The 21,505-nt window shown below is 43.7% G+C and overlaps 1 protein-coding gene across 1 annotated transcript in view; it reads right to left on the reverse strand.

Moving 5' to 3' along the window:
- NCALD (neurocalcin delta) overlaps positions 1-21,025 on the reverse strand; it is a 140,354-nt gene extending 119,329 nt beyond the window's left edge. Inside the window, exon 1 of the mRNA XM_073632059.1 lies at positions 20,887-21,025. The gene's annotated coding sequence lies outside the window, so the exon portion shown is untranslated. The remainder of the gene's footprint in view (positions 1-20,886) is intronic.
- Between the last annotated feature and the right edge of the window lie 480 nt (positions 21,026-21,505).

A 21,505-nucleotide genomic window follows, 5' to 3' on the forward strand; every position in this document is an offset into this window, starting at 1 on the left:
CCGCCCCAGTGTGAAAGGGCCCTTAAAGATGAACTAAATTCTCCAAATAAAAAAACGGAGCAGGCAGGCTCTGTATTGCAGAAGGGGCATGTAATGTCTCCTCTGCAATATAATAAACCTACCGCTCACAGCCTTCTTTAGAATGTATACTAAGCTGGGCATGCACAGCTCAGTGTACATCCTGGCACAGATCATAAGCTGGGCATGCACAGCTCAGTGTACATCCTGGCACAGATCCCAAGCCGGGCATGCACAGCTCAGTGTACATCCTGGCACAGATCCCAAGCCGGGCATGCACAGCTCAGTGTACATCCTGGCACAGATCCCAAGCTGGGCATGCACAGCTCAGTGTACATTCTGGCACAGATCCTGCGTGCTGCCATGACTGAACTTGTACAAGGCACACCGTAGATGCTGGCAAGGGACCCGGGACCACTGAAAGAGGCAGATATGATAGTTCTGCTTTAAAGTGGTTGTAAACGCCTGAAATGAAAACATGAACAAAGCCTATCCTTCTCTCACGTGTACTTTCCTCAATCCAAAGCACCTAGCATGATTACTGTGCCCTCTCTTATTCCTCTGCTATCTGCATAAGTCACTTCTGATAATCTATTCCAACACCAGACAATCCTGGGAGATGGCCCCACACCCCCTCCAGCACACAGCAGGTGATTGACAGCCTCAGCTGTGCATGTTTCCCTATGAGACTGTGTGATGGGGGGGTGGGGGTGTTCATTCTCTCCACTCAGGTCTCAGATTACATTCAGCTTAGTGCTCTATACTGTGCCATGTGCGACATCACCCCCCCCCCCACCCCCCTGCCTTCTGTAGCTGTCTAAATTCTGTACTTTGAACAGCTTTAGAGGAGAGAGGGCTGATGTAAATCAGATACAACTTATGTAGGAGGATTTGTTGCATCTCGGCATATCATCTGAGGCCAGTCACTACACTGAGTATATGTAAAGGGTTTACAACCACTTAAAACCTGTTGCCGACAGCCCCACCTACATTTACTGCAGGGCAGCGGCTCCCCTGCGCAGAATCACGTACAGGTACACAATTCTGCATATCCACTCCCGCTGTGATTGGACCAGTGGGAGCCAATCAGTGGGTCTGGAGGACCTGCCGATTGTTCCTGACAGAGGCAGAATGGCGGTCTGCCTATGTAAACAAGGCAAATCGCCGTTTGTTAATAGGGAAGACTAATCCGTGTTCCTGACATTCAAAAATGTCACTTAGTGTCCGATTTGTCCACCGTAATGTCGCAGTCCCGCTATAAGTTGCAAGTAAAAATAAATAAAATATCCATAAATCTATCCCCTACTTTGTAGATGCTATAACGTTTGTGCAAACCAATCAATATTTGCTTATTGGGATTTTTTTTTAACCAAAAACATGTAGCAGAATACATATTGGCCTAAATTGATGAAGAAATTCATTTTTTTTTTTTTTTGGATATGTTTGATAGCAGAAAGTAAAAAAAAAAAAAATATAGGTTTCCTTGAAAAATTGTCATTCTTTTTTTGGTTTAAAGAGCAACAAATAAAAACTGCAGAGGTGATCACATACCACCAAAAGAAAGCTCCATTTGTTAGGGGGAAAAAAAAAAAAAAAAGAAGAAGGACATCAATTTTTTTTTGGGTACAGCGTCACACAACCATGTAATTGTCACAAAAATTGGCCTGATCATGAAGGGGGGGGGGGGGGGGGGAGGAGTAGATCTTCCGAAGCCGAATTGATAAACAAACAAAAAATAAATAAAAAACACACACAACAGACTAAGGCCTCTTTCACACGGACTGTCCATTCAGGTCCGCCTGTCAGTTTTTTAGGCGGACCTAAACGGACACTCCATGGAGGTCTATGGAGCGTTGGATGTCAGCGGTGACATGTCCGCTGAAATCCGACCCGCTCCGATCCGAAAAAGTGTAACGAAGGAAAAACCTACTTTTCCATCCGTTTTCGGATCGGGTGACGACGGACTCTACGGTCCGTCATCATCCGATCCCCCATAGGGGAGAGCCGCGCTCTGACAGGTCCGTCGCTGCACAGACCTGTCATCTGCCTGCTCAGCGGGGGATCGGCGGAGCGATCTCCACTGAGCAAGCGGATGTTCACGGGGCGGATCATCACTGATCCGCCCCATGTGAAAGAGCCCTTAAGCCCCGTACACACAATGAGATTTTGGGACAATGATCGTCCGTTTTTTTTTTTTTTGCATGCTAATCTCAGATCGAATCTGATGAGTTTACTAAAGTCACGGAAATTCCCGTACGACAGAAAAAAAAATTCGGAAGTGATGTCATGTGTTGTAATGCATTTTGGAACGATAGCTGTACTGATTAAATGAAAATCATACGAAAAAAAAAATTTGTGCACGTCCAATAAAATAGTATCAGATGAACTGTCATGATCGGCTCTCGAACGCTCTGTACTAATGATCCGATTATCGTATGATCGATTCGAAAGCGGTATTTTTCGTACAATTTTCTGATCGTTTGTACGGGGCATTACTTGCAGAAACAACAGGTGAAAAAAAAAAAAAATGCAACCCCAAAATCTAAGAATAAGTAAGCTGAATAGAATACAATTTGCCTTTGGCTTTAACACTGCTTTAATGTCCTTCGTAATCAGAAACACATATGTTGTAATATTGATTTTTTTCCCCCATATATCACCCATACATGCATCCCTCACAGGTAATTCTGTCACTTCAGACCAACAATGTCACCGAGAACTGGCAGAAAAACAGACTAGGAAGAGAAGACTATAGCGGCCTAATTGATAATGTAAGGAGGACAGATGCCGCCGTTATGCGCAGAGAAAACCACAGGATTCCACACATTATACAGAGATCTGTGCTGAAAAAGGACACAGGCAAGATGTGCAACTAATTGGATGAGGTCTGCGGCCTATTTTTATCAAGCAAAGGTTACAGATATATAGAGAATCTCTGCTGATTTTTTTTTTTGTTTTTGGAGCCCATTTATTATAGGTAAAGTGGAACTTGACTGTATTGGAGACCCACAAACACAAAATGCGTTGAATATAATATACCACCCTCTCTACCTACTAAGGCTAGCATCATAAGGATAGTTCTGGTTGATTGAGAGGTTAGTTCTGCTTTAGAAAAAAGCACATGTATATAGCACAGTGTTGTTCACTTGCCTCAAGGCTCTGAGGTTAGCGATGACCCAAGAATTGATGGGAGGACAGCCCCAGTCACATGACGTCAAGTGTATATTTTTTTTTTTTTTTTTACTAAAAATAATTATTAAAACATAATTATTGCGTGAGACATAAAATTTTGCAATTGCCATCATTTTTTTTCTACAGAGTCTCCGTTTTCATAAAATATATGTTTTGGGGGGGTTAGCTAATCTTCAGGCCTAAAGAGTGCATTTTAATGTGTTACTAAACCCATAACAGTAAAATCAGTCTTTGTGTGCAGTAAAGCATGCTTGTTATACTCACTGTGGAACCTAAAGGGGTTAATCCTTTGGATTGTGTAAAAAGGCTGTTTGATCCTGTCTTCTCTGATCCTCCCCTTCTTCCACTGTCCCCAATCTATCTGCTGACAAAACAAAGCCTTGGGGAGCAAGCTGCACATGCTCAGTTTGGCGTGTATTGCTAGAGAGTTTCTTATTTCTTGGGAGAGTGCATGTGATCAGCACAAGGCCAATCAGTACTGTCCAGACTGTCAGGGGTCCTGCAGCCTCATAGGACAATCAGGGGAGAATGGAAACTCCTCCTACAATCTTTAACCAGACATTGATAGAAGAAGTCACAAGACTGCTACATACTGCTGATGAGAAAAGGTATTTAGCAGTTTATATTTATTAAAATAATTGCATTTCCATGTTCTGTGTACTGTGGGAGACCAGATATAGTGAATGCAGGGTCCTGGGTTTAGCAACACTTTAAACGTGTGTAAAAAAAAAAAAAAGGAAAAAGCTCCAGCAGCAAAAGTGTTAATTACTCATAAAAGGCGCCATTAACCTTTTTTACCTTGTAAAAAGAGAACCCAGATGAAGAAGGGGAATGTACACAAGAAAAGCACAGTCAGAATAACAAGGAAGCATTCATTCTAGGACTATAAATAAAAGCCAAGTTACAATATTAAACTACAACTTCCTCATTGTGTTTTACACTTTCCTTCACAAAAACGCCCTACCCCATCATTTGTATTATACAATAAGTGACCCGTCACACTGGAATTCTCAGAGACTAGAGGTCAGATTCAGAAAACTATGAAGAACAGGGAAGCCCCAGCTTTGGTCCCTGCATTGGCCAATCACATCACAACTTACTTCTTTACTTTCTGTAAAAAGAATGAAGGAAAGCTTTAGAGCAAAAACACTTTCAGCCTTTCTGAACCTTTTCAACAAAGAGGAACCTATGAAATAATTTGATGTGATGGTCAGTGGGAACTTATCTGAAAGGCAGAAATTGCTCAATGAACCCCTACAACCTCTGGAGGAACCCTAGTTGAGAAACCTTGATTTAGAGTTTTAGACAAAGGCACAGCCATGAAGACAGAAAAAAATCATTAATGAGCAAAAGACAGATTTTCACGCATTTACTGACACCTATAGTTGTTGACAAAAAAAGGATGCTACACAATATACTATACACACACACACACACACACACACACACACACACACACACAACAGTGGACCTTCCACCTAAAACCAGAAGATGATGTACTCCTTTACTTACTCCCTCACCTCCAGTCCAAAATGCAGCAAAAATCATTAACAAAATGGTAAAAGATAAATATACGAACAGGGCCGGTGCTACCTCTAGGCAAACTAGGCAGCCGCCTAGGGCGCCCTGCTGCCTAGGGTGCCCGGCCACTGGTTTTCCTACTCACTTCTCTCTGCAGCAAGCAACCAAGTCTCAGCATCAGCAGGCAGCCGCCGCTCTGTTCACACAGTGGTGGAGGACTGTCTGTGTCCCGACTCCCGCAGCAAGCAAACATTCATTGATGGGCGCTGGTGAGGCTGCACTTGATGGGCGCTGGTGAGGCTGCACTTGAAGGGCGCTGGTGAGGCTGCACTTGAAGGGCGCTGGTGAGGCTGCACTTGAAGGGCGCTGGGTGAGGCTGCACTTGAAGGGCGCTGGGTGAGGCTGCACTTGAAGGGCGCTGGGTGAGGCTGCACTTGAAGGGCGCTGGGTGAGGCTGCACTTGAAGGGCGCTGGGTGAGGCTGCACTTGAAGGGCGCTGGGTGAGGCTGCACTTGAAGGGCGCTGGGTGAGGCTGCACTTGAAGGGCGCTGGGTGAGGCTGCACTTGATGGGCGCTGGGTGAGGCTGCACTTGATGGGCGCTGGGTGAGGCTGCACTTGATGGGCGCTGGGTGAGGCTGCACTTGATGGGCGCTGGGTGAGGCTGCACTTGATGGGCGCTGGGTGAGGCTGCACTTGATGGGCGCTGGTGAGGCTGCACTTGATGGGCGCTGGTGAGGCTGCACTTGATGGGCGCTGGTGAGGCTGCACTTGATGGGCGCTGGTGAGGCTGCACTTGATGGGCGCTGGTGAGGCTGCACTTGATGGGCGCTGGTGAGGCTGCACTTGATGGGCGCTGGTGAGGCTGCACTTGATGGGCGCTGGTGAGGCTGCATTTGATGGGCGCTGGTGAGGCTGCACTTGATGGGCGCTGGTGAGGCTGCACTTGATGGGCGCTGGTGAGGCTGCATTTGATGGGCGCTTTATTAAAAAGGTGGGATTTACATGGGCAGGGAAAAGGGGGTGGAGTCAGCCGGGGTGGGGGCAAAATGAGGTTTCGCCTAGGGCAGTGATAGTGAACCTTGGCACCCCAGATGTTTTGGAACTACATTTCCCATGATGCTCTACTACACTGCAGGGTGCATGCGCATCATGGGAAATGTAGTTCCAAAACATCTGGGGTGCCAAGATTTGCCATCACTGGCCTAGGGTGTCAAAAATCCTTGCACTAGCCCAACTACGTTTTTTTTTTTCTCCTAGACTCCACCCACAGCTCCTAGACAAGGGTGACATCACATTCCTTCTGGCGAGAACCTGGAGAATGTGTTTGAGCATCACCTTGTGAGATTTGGATAACTCAGCATTCCATGGGATCTCATCAGAAGATGTGTGAATAAAACGGAACGGTTATATTGGTCCAGCTTGGCACAATGGAAGTATGCATATCTCATACCTGAGGGGCCACTAGGGAAGCCGACAATCACACAATAGTCACCACTACTGCAGTGATTGGTGCCATCTTCCAGGTCCTGCTCAGGTTTAGCGTGAGCTTTCCCCCCCTGCAAATTTGCCCGGGGGGGGGGGGGGGTTGCTTAGCACTGCTGCCATTCAAAGAACTTTTATTTATTTTTTTGTGAATACAAGGTTTTCCCCGATTGGAGAAGGTGAATTCTGAATCTGATCAGCAGAGCGCACAGTTAGTGTCTGCAGCACCCAGTGGCCAGCAAGGAGGGGCATGGATGTCTAAAGGGATGCTGGCAATGTGTTTTTTCATGCAACATGGGAAAACTCTCCCAAGAAGAACTGGGGCAGGGTGCTGTGACATTTACAGAAGCCTGACAATCCCCTCCCCCCCTTCATATCAAATTTGGTCTCACTATTCAGCAAAGGCCAGCAGAGACATGCCCAGTGATGACAACATTGGTTTCAAAAGTGGTACTTCTCTAAAACAAAATTACTGGTGAACATTATGGATTGATATATATTTTAACACTACTTATTCCTTTACATACATTTTAATTTGTTCATAAATGACCTGGAGGACTGGAGGATGGGATAAACAGTTCAATCTCTGTATTTGCAGACGATACTAAGCTAAGCAGGGCAATAACTTCTCCGCAGGATGTGGAAACCTTGCAAAATGACCTGAACAAATTAATGGGGTGGGCGACTACATGGCAAATGAGGTTCAATGTAGAAAAATATAAAATAATGCATTTGGGTGGCAAAAATATTAATGCAATCTATACACTGGGGGAGAGCTGGGCGATTTTCTCAAAAAAAAAAAAAAAAAAAAAAAAAAAAAAAAAAAAAAAAAAAAAAAACTTGATTCACAATTCGAATCGAGATTTTTTATTTTATTTTTTTTGGACACCGCGCCGGTCCTGAGGAGCTGCGGGCAGGAGTTTTTAGGTGAGGCCGCGGCTTCGGCCTAGTCCGTGGCGTCTGGCCTCGCGGACTAGGCCGAAGCCTTGCCTAAAAACTCCTGCCCGCAGCTCCTCAGGACCGGCGCAGTGTCAGCGCTGGTCCTGGAGAAATAAAAAAAAAAAAAAGAAAATCGATTTGCTTTTGAATCGATTTGACCTCTTAACTTGATTCAAGATTTAAAACGATTTTTTCCCCAGCCCTACACTGGGGGAAGAACCTCTGGGGGAATCTAGGATGGAAAAGGACCTGGGGGTCCTAGTAGATGATAGGCTCATCAATGGCATGCAGTGCCAAGCTGCTGCTAACAAAGCAAACAGAATATTGGCATGCATTAAAAAGGGGATAAAACTATAATTCTCCCACTCTACAAGACTCTGGTCCGGCTGCACCTAGAGTATGCTGTCCAGTTCTGGGCACCAGTCCTCAGGAAGGATGTACTGGAAATGGAGCGAGTACAAAGAAGGGCAACAAAGCTAAATAAAGGGTCTGGAGGATCTTAGTTATGAGGATAGGTTGCGAGCACTGAACTTATTCTCTCTGGAGAAGAGACGCTTGAGAGGGGATATGATTTCAATTTACAAATACTGTACTGGTGACCCCACAATAGGGATAAAACTTTTTCACGGAAGGGAGTTTAATAAGACACGTGGCCACCCATTAAAATAAGAAGAAAAGAGGTTTAACCTTAAACTGTGTAGAGGGTTCTTTACTGTAAGAGCGGCAAGGATGTGGAATTCCCTTCCACAGGCGGTGGTCTCAGTGGGAAGCATCGATAGTTTCAAAAAACTATTAGATAATCACCTGAATGACCACAACATACAGGGATATACAATGTAATACTGACACATAATCACACACATAGGTTGGACTTGATGGACTTGTGTCTTTTTTCAACCTCACCTACTATGTATGTAACTATGTATTAACAGTCTACTAAATTACATGAGAATAATGGGAGATATTTAAAGGGTCAATCAACCCAAAAATGTATATTTCATTTTTTTGTAGCTGTAAAGATCTAAACCACCTGACAGTTCCTTCCATCTCTTGGTGGGATCTCTGGTAGCGAGTTCCTGGGTCTGAACACCTTCTGTGATCAGAATGAGGGGTTCCCATTCTTCTACTTGGATTTCTTGTTTCCAGGCACCCATCTATAATATAATGTTGAGGCACATCTTGGACTGAAGTTCCCTTATGAGTCCTCCAGGAAGAAGAAGATCCACAAGTATGGTGAGGACAGGTTATGGTGTCACCCAGACTTCAAAGAAGATTTACACCAAACAGGATCAAGGCAAATAAAAATAAATAAAAAAAAAAAAAAAAAAAAATGGGATCTCCAGATGGATGGGGAAGGGTGAAGGTTAAAGCCCAAAGCTGGGCATTGAGTGATTGGATTGCATTTCTTTTAATTATAGGGCTCAGAATCACATGTTGGCATCACCTGGATTTCTCTGTATACAGACACAACCTGTCCACTCCTCTTGTATTGCTCCGCCCTCCGCCACAAGGTGTTTTGATATTTGCACAACTCATCCTAAAGCCAACCCACTGCTTCCATCAGGGCTGAGGGTTCTTGAGAGGATTACGGAGACAAGGTGCTGTGACGTTTTCAGGAAGCCATGTACAGCTTGGTCCCTTCCACCAACCATGAGTTGCCTGCATTGCATAGAGAAGCACTGAGGCCCAGTAATGCCATTACTAAGTCTAAAATAAGGTACATATATAACCAGATTAAAATGTCAGCTTTAAGGCTGGATTAACACAGTTCCATGTGCATCGCAGCATGAGTGGTAATAGACACATGTAGGTGTGACTGAGCCCATATAGCAGTGGTCTTCAAACTGCAGCCCTTTGCTTGTCTTTATCCGGCCCTTGGAACATTATTCCTCCCACTGACAGCAATAATGAGGGGAACTATTCCTCCCACTGACATTAACAATGGGGCACTATTCCTCCCACTGACATTAACAATGGGGCACTATTCCTCCCACTGACATTAACAATGGGGCACTATTCCTCCCACTGACACCAATAATGAGGGGCACTAATCCTCCCACTGACACCAATAATGGGGCACTAATCCTCCCACTAACAATGGGGCACTATTCATCCCACTGACATTAACAATGGGGCACTATTCCTCCCACTGACACCAATAATGGGGCACTATTCCTCCCACTGACACCATTAATGAGGGGAACTATTCCTCCCACTGACACCAATAATGGGGCACCATTCCTCCCACTGACACCAATAATGGGGCACTATTCCTCTCACTGACACCATTAATGAGGGGAACTATTCCTCCCACTGACACCAATAATGGGGCACCATTCCTCCCACTGACACCAATAATGGGGCACTATTCCTCCCACTGACACCAATAATGGGGCACTATTACCCCCTCTGACACCAATAATGGGGCACTATTACCCCCTCTGACACCAATGATGGGGCATGATTACCCCCTCTGACACCAATGATGGGGCACGATTACCCCCTCTGACACCAATGATGGGGCACGATTACCAATGCCAGGACATTTTCTACTCCCACTGGCCACAGTCCGGCCCCTCTTAAGTCTGAAGGATAATAAACCGACCCTTTCTTTAGAAAGCTTGGAGACTGCTGTCATATAGCTTCCTTTTCTAAACTATAGCTCATATATGTGAACCATCCACATAGGAAAGAATGGCATTTGCATTCATAATGCATTGTCGTGGAGCGCACTGCATGAAAAGTGTGATTGGTCCCAGAGGACTCCACAGGCTGGTTAAGCTCATCAGATTCCTCCAATCATTAAAAAATATCGCCATAGAGCGGACTGACCTTTTCATCAGCGACAAAAAAAGTATTAAAAATGTGCAATTAGTCAGAATTAATGATCATATAAACAAAATAGATCAAACGATGGAAGACAAACGTTGAGTAAAACTTTCACAGCAGCGCTGATAGAGGGTGGGTGGAAAAGACGTTCACAATTAGTCACGTGTCACCACAATAAGACAAACGTTCACAATTAGTCACGTGTCACCACAATAAGACAAACGTTACTTTAACAGGAAACTGCAAGATCAGCTAGAAGAACAATGTCACAGGCTACGTGCAAGGTGCAACCCGGCGACGATTAAAGAGTTTCCCCCCAACATATTTTCAGCTGTGGCCGTAGAAGTTTCTAAATTGCGCAGATACATTTTTCAAATATTTTACTGATTTCTCAGACCCAAGACAGAGAAATAATATGTGGAGAAATGTATGCAATTAATACAAGTAAGAGTTCTAAGAACAGATTACCTCCATCCCTTATGAGGGATATGTTACACCAGCAGGCGCATGCAATGGTTTGTGTAACACGCACTGGCTTGCTGTATGGTTGCATGATAGAATTGGTCTTACAATGCATTGCAGTATTTCTCTTTTAACTTTATGGTCTTCAACACATGGATGTGCTACAGTGTACCCCTGTGTGAGGGCCCCATTTGCCCCACAGGAATACCTTGTGCATCCCTGTGAGGGCCAGTGTTAACCGCTTCAATACCGGGCCAATTCTGACACTTTGCTCCTACATGTAAAAATCATCATTTTTTTGCTAGAAAATTACATAGAACCCCCAAACATTATATATGTTTTTTTAGCAAAGACCCTAGAGAATACAATGGCGGTTGTTGCAACTTTTTATCTCACACAGTATTTGCGCAGGAATTTTTCGAACGCGTTTTTTTGGGGAAAAAAACTGTTTTGTGCTTAAAAAAAACTAAAAACAGTAAAGTTAGCCCAATGTTTTTGCATTTTGTGAAAGATGAAGTTACGCCAAGTAAATAGATACCTAACATGTCACGCTTCAAAATTGCACACGCTCGTGGAATGGCGCCAATGTTCAGTACTTAAAAATCCCCATAGGCGACGCTTGAAATTTTTTTACTGGTTACATGTTTTGAGTTACAGAGGAGGTCTAGGGCCAAAATTATTGCTCTCGCTCCAACGTTCGCGGCGATACCTCACATGTATGGTTTGAACACCGTTTTCATATGTGGGCGGGACTTACGTATGCGTTCGCTTCTGCGTGCGAGCACACAGGGACAGCGGCGCTTTAAAATTTTTTTTTTTTTTTTTTTATTGTTAATTATACACTTTTTTGAAAAAAAAAAAAATTGATCACTTTTATTCCTATTACAAGGAATGTAAACATCCCTTGTAATAGCAATATGACATGACAGGTCCTCTTAATAGTGAGATATGGGGTCAATAAGACCCCATATCTCACCACTAGGCTGGGAAGCCTGAAATAAAAAAAATAAATAAAACGATCGCCGCTTCCCAGCCGAAGCGGCGCCGTTTTTTTGAATGGAGAGGCCGGGCATGACATCATAACATCACGCCCGGACTCCGACGATCATAGAGACTCCGGGGACCATCTGGTCCGCCGGAAATCTCTATGACCTACATCCGGTGCCGGCGGATCCACTCTCCGCCTCATTGATCATAACGGTGAGTCGGAGCAAGCACCGGAGGGCGGCAGGAGGGTGGGGGGGGGAGTCCCCTCTCGCCTCCCATAGGAACGATCAAGCGGCAGAACGGCCGCTATGATCATTCCTATGGTGTAGAGATTCGCCGGCTGAAACCTGCAATATCTGAATGATGTCTGTAACTACAGGCATCATTCAGATATACCTGCTCAAAGCCCAGGACGTCATATGACGCCCTTGGTATTGAAGTGGTTAATTTCGTCGACTAAAACATTTTAGTCTACTAAATGATTATTTTAGTCGTCTAAAATATGACTAAAACAACTGAAATTACTAAACTACGACTAAAATGGCATTTTAGTCAAAAGATTAAGACTAAAACTAAATTGAAATTTGACTTTAAAATGAACACTGGTCTGTAGTGCATGTTCATACCTGAATATAATAATAAATAACATATTAGATTTTTCACTCCAGCAGTAGAAAAAATTGTAGAGAATTATTAACTAATGCATTACAATTGAATTACACCCATTAGATTTTAGACGACTAAAATTAGTTTTAGTCAACTAAACTATACTGGAGATTTAGTCGACTAAATACGACTAAAACAACTGCAGAAGACTAAAATGGGACTAAAACTAAAATGCCATTTTCGTCCTAAGACTAAAACTAGATCGAAATTTGCTGTCAAAATTAACACTGGTGAGGGCAAACAAGGATGTACACTTAAAGTGGTTGTAAACCTCAGGCATGAAATATGAACAAAGCATATCCCTCTATAGTGTGTACTTGTCTCTGTTAAGTGCACTAATTGTCATTTCTGTCCGCTGCTTAGTTCCTCTGCTATTAGCATGAATCACTTCTGATGAGTTTTCCTGACACCAAGATGGTGACAGGGGAAGGAGCTCCAGCTGACTGACAGCCTCAGCTCTGTTCCTGTGTGAAGGGGGGTGTGCTCCTTTCCTCCAATCAGCTCTCAGAGCTCTCCTCTGCAGAGTGTAACTTTAGATCTCCACACCCTTTTTTCCTGACTACTGACAAGCTTTATAAATTCTGGACTTTGAACAGATATAGAGCAGAGAAGACTGCAGATAAACAGGTACAACTTACGTAGGTGGATCTGTTTTACATCTGTGTATCACCGGAGGATAGTCACTTCATTAAGTATATATACGGGTTTATAACCATGTTAAAGTGGTTCTAAAGCTTTTTTGTTTTGTAATAAAACAAAACATATCTATACTTACCTGCGCTGTGCAATGCTTTTGCACAGGGAAGCCCTGATCCTCTTCTTCTGGGGTCCCCCACAGGCGCTCCAGGCCCCTGTTCTTCCTCAAGTGCCCCCACGAAAAGCCGCTTTTCACAAGGGGCACTCGTGCAGGCGCGCTCCCGAGCCCCAATGCTGCGTTCATTGACACAGACAGCGGGACTCGGATTTGATTGACAGCTGAGGGAAAGCATGGCTCCCGCTGCTATCAATCTGTCCAATGAGAAGAGAGACAGCAGCGGGAGCTGCTGTGCTCATGCATATCACTGGATCGGATTGGGCTCACGTAAGAAAAATGGGGGGAGCTGCAGCACAGAAGGTTTTTCACCTTAAAGTGGAGTTCCACCCCAAAAAAAAAAAAAATAATTCAAAAAAAAAAAAAATTTGGAGAAAATTTTTTTTTTACTCACCTCTAAAAGGCTGTTGCTAGGGGGTCCCTCCTAGTTTGCCTCCTTCGGTGCCTGGGCTCCTGACGTCACTTCCCTCAGCGCAGGAAGGGAGATCGCCTCTCCCCCCTCCCTCTTGTCAATCATCTGGGACACGTGACCGGTCCCATATGATTGCGGGGCCAGTAACGGCGTGCGGCTCGAGCATGCGCAGTGGGTGCCTGGCTATGAAGTCAAAGCAGGGCGCCGACAGTTAAAATGCTGGTGGGGGCGAGCGGGGCTTCGATTCCCCGCATCGCTGGACCCTGGGACAGGTAAGTGTCTGATTTAAAAAGTCAGCAGCTGCAGTATTTGTAGCTGCTGACTTTTTTTTTTTTTTTTTTTTTTTTTTAATGGGAACCCCGCTTTAATGCATGGAATGCATTAAAAGGTGAAAAAAACCTTAAAGTGGACCTTCAGTCATTTTTTCATCTTTCCATCTATTAAATCTTCTGCCCTTGTTGTTTTAACTTTGGATAGTAAAACATTTTTTTCTGCCAGTAAATACCTTATACAGCCCACTTCCTGTCTCTTGTCTGGTCATTAGCCTAGGCTTATGACATCATGCACAGCTCTCTCTCTCACTCTCGTGAGAGTTTGCCAGGAAGGGAGGGGGGATGAGTCATAAGAGGGCCAATGAAAGCTGCAGAGCTGGGAGGTGTGTCTGTGTAAATCCAGGAAGTGAACAGGCAGCAGCTTCAGCTGCCCACAGTTAAAATGGATGGCGCCAGACTCAGTGGAGAGAGATTTCTGCAGCATCTTTGGCAAGTACAGAATCAAAGTATATATTATATTTATTATAAAATAATATGCAAAGTGGTTGGAGGGAAGCTTCGGAATGGCAAATATGTTTTTATTAAAAATCATGTGAGCAGACTGCAGTTCTTCTTTAGGCTAAGTTCGCACTATTGTGAATTGGATGGGGATTTCCCCACATCCATATTGCATAACAGGAGACTGAGGCTGGCTCTCAATGGAGCCAGTTCACACAGCTCCGGGGTGGCCGCGGTCCGCACAGGAAAAGGGTCCTGTGCGTCTTTGGTTCAGTTTCAGGTCCGAATTCAGGCAAAAGTTGGGACGGGATTGGCCCCCTGAAAACAGAGAACAGGATGCACCAGACCCCCTGCTGCAAGCCACGGCCACAGCATTATGTGAACCCAGGCCAGGCTTTCGGGCCACTTTAAAGTACACCTGTGTGAAGGAGGCTTTACGTTCAACTCACAAGTGTATGTTGCTCTACAAGTGCATTGTAAGGCTTTTCTGGTGCGTTCCAGCATGTCAACATTTTTCCTCAATGCACTACTGTGATGTGAACGAGGCACACAGACAGCAATTCTTTTCTCTTTGCATTCAGCTTGTATTGATAAACTCAGATCACCCTGGTGTGAATGAACCTGAAGGGAACTCTCCTTGGCTGAATCATACAATAGCTTTGCTCCATCTAAAGACCAGCATATTGTCTGTAATAAGAAAAAAAAAAAAAATCACTGAAGCTTTCTGTAATGCCCCGTACACACGGTCGGATTTTCCGATGGAAAATGTGTGATAGGACATTGTTGTCGGAAATTCCTACCGTGTGTAGGCTCCATCACACATTTTCCATCAGTTTTTCCAACACACAAAGTTTGAGAGCAGGCTATAAAATTTTTCCGTCAACAAAATCCGTTGTCGGAAATTCCGATCGTGTGTACACAAATCCGACGCACAAAGTGCCACAGATGCTCAGAATAAATAAAGAGATGAAAGCTATTGGCTACTGCCCAGTTTATAGTCCTGACGTACGTGTTTTACGTCACCGCATTCAGAACGATCGGATTTTCTGCCAACTTTGTGTGACCGTGTGTATGCAAGACAAGTTTGAGCCAACATCCGTCGGAAAAAATCCTAGGATTTTGTTGTCGGAATGTCCGATCAATGTCCGACCGTGTGTAAGGGGCATAAGGCTGCATTAACGGAGGCTGTAAAAGGAGACCCTTGGTAGGTAGAATTACCAATTCCAAGTAGCTCCCCAATGATAAGGTAGATGGAGGGTAGGTAAGTGGTTGGGGGGGGGGGTGACATGGCACAGCTGGCCCAATTATATCTACAGCATTTGGACCATGGGTGGGCCATGGCTGTCCACTCAATATAGGAGAATGCCCGACATTCAACCCGTGTGTACCAGGCATAAGTCTAGGTTCACACGTCTGTGTTTTGTGCGGCCGTGTAAACAGAAAGTTACTCCATGTCTCCACATTCAATGGAAGCCGAGGTCTTGCTCCGAAATCTACTTTGAGTCTAGTGGGTTTCTCAATATAAACTCCCTAACTGCCTCTCAAAAAATCAAAGCCACATCCAATGCTCTCCGTTTAAAAACATTTTATGAAAAATAGTCAAGCCACCAAATCTACTCGCCTAGATAGAAAAACCCCCATCAGTATAGAACATCAGATGTAAATATTTCCCTAGAGATCTGGAATAGCCTCTAGCTGCCACTACCCTGTTTCCCCAAAAATAAGACCTAGCGTGATTGTCAGTGATGGCTGCAATATAAGCCCTACCCCCCAAATAAGCCCTACCCTGTTTCCCCGAAAATAAGCCCTACCCTAAAATAAGACCTACAAGGACTTTAACTAGGGCTTATTTGGGGGGTAGGGCTTATATTACAGCCATCACCGACAATCACGCTAGGTCTTATTTTCGGGGAAACAGGGTAGTAAGAGAACCTCCGCTAGCTCGCCACAGTCGAGCTGACAGATGTGATTACGTCTCTTCCTTAAAACCCCGCCCTTACGTGTTGCGTCCCTGGGTGGGGACTTCACCATTTGAATGGGCTGCTGTACCTGTAGGAAAAATGGGGAAAAAAGAACAACATGGTACTGCAGCACCATGCGGCTTCCTGCACCCAAAAATGGGCTGCAATTTTAAACGCGTAGACTTGCCATTAAAGATTAATAACACCCCCGTGCGTCTACTAACAGGAAGTGGTCTAGCCTAAAGGCAGATTCTAAATAAATAAACTGAAACTCAAAAAGAGAGGAAGAGGAAAGAAGAGGGAGAGTGCAGTGAGCATCATTTATCAGGGAGGGAAAAACTAAATAAAACAAAAATCTGGGAACAGGACTGCTACCCTGAACCGTAACCAACTAGAAGACAAGATGATTATCACCCAATCCCAACCAATCACAGATCAGCTCCACTGATGTATAGTCAATATTCCCTGCAGACACATAGATACAAATCTGACATGTCATGCACAGGGTTCTCAATGGACAATCTCGCTGGAGGCATACAAGAAATGTAACTTAATTATTAAGATCAATTGTGTTTACATGACCGAAGGAAAATGGATGAGCTTGCTGATAGCTAAACAGACTTTCAGGTGAAAGGTCCCTTCAAAAGCAGAAGTCCCTGACAGTAGTAGTAAGCAATCTAAACTCCGTAGAATGAATGAGCACAAGGAACGTTTAACGTTTTCACCCAGATTCCTTTCCTACGGATGTATTCTAATTTTACATTTCCTATGTCCAAGATCTGCCTGCTTCCATCATGTCGCTGCAATGCAAAGATAAACATTCTGATTGTTTACTTACATGTACTATGAGGGTGTTCTATGGAAACGCAGGTCATTGATCTTCGGTAGTGGCGCTATTCATCCGCTGCTCTGGGAGTTTGTATAAGGCTTTGACTTCCGGGGATACTTGGAGACTTCTATCCCTGGAACGATCTCTGGTTTTCAGTACAACTCTATTGTTTATTATACTCAAATATAGTCCCTGTTCACACCTGTGTAACTATATGTGCAACAACGCATGGCAAGTGGATCGCCATTATTTTCAATGGGACCCAATCACACCTTTTATTTAGCCTGCATTTCCCCTATGTAGATCAACGCAGCTCAATAAACAGGGTGTGACCAAGAATCTAAAGTCTCAATCCAATTCTAGATTGGCACATGTAATGATCGGATCTGGATGTGTGTGCAGTCACATAAGGAACAATAGCCTGTGTGTTGTTGATTTACAAGTCACCATAATGTTTCCTCTAATGGTGGCCATACACGCTTCGATAAAGGACTGATTTCTTTTCCAATCTGATTGGAATAATTGAGCTATAGTCGACAACCCGTTTGATCGATATGCCACATACAAGGAAGTGGATTTTGAGCGATAGTTAATATACAATTGAAACTGATCGAAATGGAGTCTAAAATCAATTGGAAAAGGAAGTTATTGATTTTTGCAGATTGATTGGATAAAATAGAAAATGAAATGTGTAGCAGTAAGAGTACAATTAGAATTTTACAATTTTATGTGAAAAAATAAATAGTAAATAAAAAAAATGTTTTAACATATTATATACCATTTATTATATTAGAGATATACAATCTCTATAGATATAACAAACACACAGATATTTTATATATATACACACACACACATCACAACGAGTTTGGCAATCATATTTTGCAGTCCAAGGCTCAACATATATATATTCCTGGGATCCTCTAAATAATATTATCATTACGATAATCTTTAGTTTAACTGCTAAATGTCCCTATATCATTATTTCTATTTTTTGGCATTTCCTATAGTCAGTAGTGGACTGCAGAAAAAGTCATTGGATTTTAAGTATCCTGTACACAAAGGTTGGCACAGCCTGGCAGACGGATGCATTTTATGCCCACTGGCGCTATCTTATATTACATAACAGGGTGCTCCCTGGACACACACAGTATATTATATAACAAAGAGATCCCTGAACACTCATCTCTTCAGGAAAGCCTTTCCCTGCTCCACCTAAATAATAAACTTTTACTGTCTCCATTCCCCCCCCCCCCCCCTACAACTATTACCTTTTGTATCACTTGCCCCTCCCTTTCAGATTGCGAGCTCTTAGGAACAGAGCCCTTCTAATCCTCTTGTATTGAAGTTAATTGGTTAAACTGATTGGACTTGTATCTTCTTTCAACCTAACTATGTAACTACAGAATGTGTTATATCAGCACTGTCTCCCTTTACTTTGCAAAGCATTGTGCAAACTGCTGCCTCTATTTAAATCCTGTATTGTAATAATACCAATCATAATAGTAATAACAACATTAATAATAATAAAGCACCTGTATCACTTGCCCCTTCCTTTTAGATTGTAGCTCATATGAACGAGACCCTCCAAGCCATCTTGCATTGAATTTATCAGGTTGAACTAGATTGACCTGTATCTTTTCTTCATCCTAACTATGTATTGTATCTGTATGGTCTCCCATTACTAAGCACTGTGCAAACTGCTGGCTCTATTTAAATCCTGATTTGTAATAATAATAATAATAATAATAATAATAATAAACCACCTGTATCAATTGACCCTCTGTTTTAGATTGTAAGCTCATACGAGTGAGACCCTCCAAACCCTCTTGTAGTGAATTGAATTGGTTGAACTAGATGGATTTGTATCTTTTTCCAAACTATGTAACTATGCATTGTAACTGTATGGTCTCCCTTTAGTTTGTAAAGCACTATGCAAACTGTTGACTCTATAGACATCTCCTATAATAATTATAATAACAATGATACTAAGAATAATAAAAATAACAAAGCTCATACAAGCAAGACCTACAAATCCCTCTTGTATTGAGTGTAATTGGTTGAACTAGATGGACTTGTATCTTATTTTCAACCTATGTAGCTATGTATTGTATCTGTACTGTCTCCCTTTACCTTGTAAAGCACTGAGCAAACTGTTGGCTCTATACACATCTCCTATAATAATTATAATAAGAATGATAATAATAATAACAATACGCCTGAATCACTTGCCCATCCCTTTTCGATTGTAAGCTCATATGAGCAAGACCCTCCATACCCTCTTGTATTGAATGTAATTGGTTGAACTAGATGGACTTGTATCTTTTTTCAACGTATGTAACTCTGTATTCTAACTGTACAATTTCCCTTTGCAAGGCACCAAAGCAAACTGTTGGCTCTAAGCACATCTCCTATAATAGTAATAAAAATAACAAAAGCACATGTATCACCTGGCCCTCTCTTTTAGATTGTAAGCTCATATGAGCAAAACCCTCCAAACCCTTTTGTATTGAATTTAATAGGTTGAGCTAGATGGACTTGTATCTTCTTTCAACCTATGTATTGTAACTGTACAACCTCCCTTTACTTTGTAAAGCACTGAGCAAACTGTTGGCTCTATACACCTCTCCTATAATAACAAGGATATTAATTATAATAAAAAAAATTAAAAAGCTCAGGTATCACTTGCCCCTCGATTTAGATTGTAAGCTCGCATGAGCAAGACCTTCCAACCCCTCTTGTATTAAATGTAATTGGTTGAACTTGTATCTTTTTTTCAACCTATGTATTGTATCTGTACAATCTCCCTTTACTTTGTAAAGCATTGAGCAAACTGTTGGCTCTATACACATCTCCTATTATAATAACACATAAGCACATCACCTGCTCCTCTCTTTTTAGATTGTAAGCTCATACGACCAAACCCTCTTGTACTGAATTTAATTGGTTGAGCTAGATGGATTTTATCTTTTTACAACCTACATAACTAATTACAATATCTCTTTGGTCTCGCTGTACTTTGCAAAGAACTGTTCAAACTGTTGGCTTAATTTAAATAGCGTATTATAATAATAATAATATTAATAAAGCGCCAACAAAGTCTCCCCTTTTACCGCTCTCTGGCACTCTATACATCAGGCTATTCATTAGCAGCTTCATCCATACAAGCCGTTCCATTGCCTTTCCATGCACAGAGCCCTGATGTCTCCACCATACACAGTAGGACATTTTTTTCCTCTCCATGGGGAAAAGAAAGACGTGTGGAATGCTGTGCAATCATTCCATAGACAATGGAGGGCTAGTGGCGGACACTCCCCCGGTGTCAACCTAAATGTGAGCATTCCTCCCTGGGCATACAGAGGGATCCTACATAGAGAACACTATCTACAAACACAGAATAATATTTATAAACAGAGGACACTATCTACAAACTTTATCCCTTCACTGCCCTACAATAACCAAACACTGGACATGCACTTTAAGTGCTACGCTTGGTGCGCAACAGCTGATGTGCAGCGGATGAGGCGCGCAGCCCAGAGGATGAGAACCACCAGCAGATTGCATCACAGATCTCTCACATTCCACCCACATCTACACTTCAACTACTTTCACTTTACTTCTCTCTTTTTTTTTTTTTTCTCACTTGAAATCTGCATCTGAAGACATCCCCCGCTGCTCTACATTTATCGCTCTTCTCTGCATCTTATGGATCTCCAGGCTGGAATCCATTACATAGAACTGTCAGCAATGCATGCAGGAGAAGTGGTGCAGTACAAAGTGCAGGAACCAATCAGATTGCAGCTTTCATCTGCTTAGCAATGCAGGAACACTGGGAGCTGTCTTCTGATTGGTTGCTGGCCTTATTTTCTTATTGAAGCAATGAATAGAAGAGGGAGAGTGTTGCAGAGCGGTCCGGTGTGTGCACAGTATACCGGCCGGGTGTATATAGAGCCGGGCTCTGTGCTGTAATGTCACCGGGGAGAGGGGGGAAGGGAGGGTCGCTTACCTGCTCGGACGGGTGTTCGGTGGAGATTAGTAGTCCATGTTCCGGAGGACGGAGAGGAGAAGGCAGACCGATCCCGCTCCAGCATGCAGCACTCTGCTCGGGGCTGACTTCATCCACTGGCTCTGCCTCTGCTTGACGTCAACTCCGCTGTCACATGGCCACATGAAAGCCGGGAGAGCCCTGGTTGTCCTGGCAACTCCGGGCTGCTGGGAGCTGATGATTTCTATGGGGTCATCCGTCACACACCCCGATACTCTGATACTGGGGGGCTCTTCTATCAGGCGGGCTCGTCTCTTACGAGGGGGGGGGGGGGTCCTATACCAGGGTGCCTCTTCTACTACAGGGGGCTCTTCTAATAGGGAGGGTTCCTCTACTACGGGACTCTTCTATCGAGTGCTCCTTTTTTAGGGGGGCTCTTCTATTAGGTAGGCTCATCTACTAGGAAGGCTCCTCTACCAAGGGGACTATCCTACCTGGGATTCCCCAACTAAGGGGCCTCTACTGGGGGGGGGCTCTTCTACTTGGGGATCCTCTACTGGGGGGGGGGGGGGGCTCTTCTACTTGGGGATCCTCTACTAGCCTAGGGGATCCTCTACTGGGGGGGATGGCTCTTCTACCA

Source organism: Aquarana catesbeiana, linkage group LG05, assembly GCF_042186555.1.
Source record: "Aquarana catesbeiana isolate 2022-GZ linkage group LG05, ASM4218655v1, whole genome shotgun sequence".
Classification (NCBI taxonomy): Eukaryota; Metazoa; Chordata; class Amphibia; order Anura; family Ranidae; genus Aquarana; species Aquarana catesbeiana.